The following is a 1989-nucleotide window of genomic DNA, read 5'->3' on the forward strand; positions in this document are numbered from 1 at the left end:
TTCCCGGGGGCGGGAGCCAGGCCCGGCGATTGGGGCTGGGGGGGGCGGGGGTTCCCGGGGGCGGGAGCCAGGCCCGGCGATTGGGGCTGGGGGGGGCGGGGGGTTCCCGGGGGCGGGAGCCAGGCCCGGCGATTGGGGCGGGGGGGGGTTCCCGGGGGCGGGAGCCAGGCCCGGCGATTGGGGCGGGGGGGGGTTCCCGGGGGCGGGAGCCAGGCCCGGCGATTGGGGCGGGGGGGGGTTCCCGGGGGCGGGAGCCAGGCCCGGCGATTGGGGCTGGGGGGGGGTTCCCGGGGGCGGGAGCCAGGCCCGGCGATTGGGGCGGGGGGGGGCGGTGATTCCCGGGGGCGGGAGCCAGGCCCGGCGATTGGGGCTGGGGGGGGTTCCCGGGGGCGGGAGCCAGGCCCGGCGATTGGGGCTGGGGGGGGTTCCCGGGGGCGGGAGCCAGGCCCGGCGATTGGGGCTGGGGGGGGGGGCGGGAGCCGAGCCAGGCCAGGCGATTGGGGCTGGGGGGGGGGGCGGGGGCCGAGCCAGGCCAGGCGATTGGGGCGGGGGCGGGAGCCAGGCCATTGGGGCTGGGGGGGGGCGGGGGTTCCCGGGGGCGGGAGCCAGGCCCGGCGATTGGGGCGGGGGTTCCCGGGGGCGGGAGCCAGGCCCGGCGATTGGGGCGGGGGTTCCCGGGGGCGGGAGCCAGGCCCGGCGATTGGGGCGGGGGTTCCCGGGGGCGGGAGCCAGGCCCGGCGATTGGGGCGGGGGTTCCCGGGGGCGGGAGCCAGGCCCGGCGATTGGGGCGGGGGGGGCGGTGATTCCCGGGGGCGGGAGCCAGGCCCGGCGATTGGGGCGGGGGGGGGTTCCCGGGGGCGGGAGCCAGGCCCGGCGATTGGGGCTGGGGGGGGTTCCCGGGGGCGGGAGCCAGGCCCGGCGATTGGGGCTGGGGGGCGTTCCCGGGGGCGGGAGCCAGGCCCGGCGATTGGGGCTGGGGGGCGTTCCCGGGGGCGGGAGCCAGGCCCGGCGATTGGGGCTGGGGGGGGGTTCCCGGGGGCGGGAGCCAGGCCGGCGATTGGGGCTGGGGGGGGTTCCCGGGGGCGGGAGCCAGGCCCGGCGATTGGGGCTGGGGGGGGTTCCCGGGGGCGGGAGCCAGGCCCGGCGATTGGGGCTGGGGGGGGTTCCCGGGGGCGGGAGCCAGGCCCGGCGATTGGGGCGGGGGGGGGTTCCCGGGGGCGGGAGCCAGGCCCGGCGATTGGGGCGGGGGGGGGTTCCCGGGGGCGGGAGCCAGGCCCGGCGATTGGGGCGGGGGGGGGTTCCCGGGGGCGGGAGCCAGGCCCGGCGATTGGGGCGGGGGGGGGTTCCCGGGGGCGGGAGCCAGGCCCGGCGATTGGGGCGGGGGGGGGTTCCCGGGGGCGGGAGCCAGGCCCGGCGATTGGGGCGGGGGGGGGCGGTGATTCCCGGGGGCGGGAGCCAGGCCCGGCGATTGGGGCTGGGGGGGTTCCCGGGGGCGGGAGCCAGGCCCGGCGATTGGGCTGGGGGGGGTTCCCGGGGGCGGGAGCCAGGCCCGGCGATTGGGGCTGGGGGGGGGGGGCGGGAGCCGAGCCAGGCCAGGCGATTGGGGCTGGGGGGGGGGGGCGGGGGCCGAGCCAGGCCAGGCGATTGGGGCGGGGGCGGGAGCCAGGCCATTGGGGCTGGGGGGGGGGCGGGGGTTCCCGGGGGCGGGAGCCAGGCCCGGCGATTGGGGCGGGGGTTCCCGGGGGCGGGAGCCAGGCCCGGCGATTGGGGCGGGGGGGGGCGGTGATTCCCGGGGGCGGGAGCCAGGCCCGGCGATTGGGGCGGGGGGGGGTTCCCGGGGGCGGGAGCCAGGCCCGGCGATTGGGGCGGGGGGGGGTTCCCGGGGGCGGGAGCCAGGCCCGGCGATTGGGGCTGGGGGGGTTCCCGGGGGCGGGAGCCAGGCCCGGCGATTGGGGCTGGGGGGGGTTCCCGGACTCTGAGATAGCGCGT

This window comes from Lepidochelys kempii, chromosome 17, assembly GCF_965140285.1.
Source record: "Lepidochelys kempii isolate rLepKem1 chromosome 17, rLepKem1.hap1, whole genome shotgun sequence".
Classification (NCBI taxonomy): Eukaryota; Metazoa; Chordata; order Testudines; family Cheloniidae; genus Lepidochelys; species Lepidochelys kempii.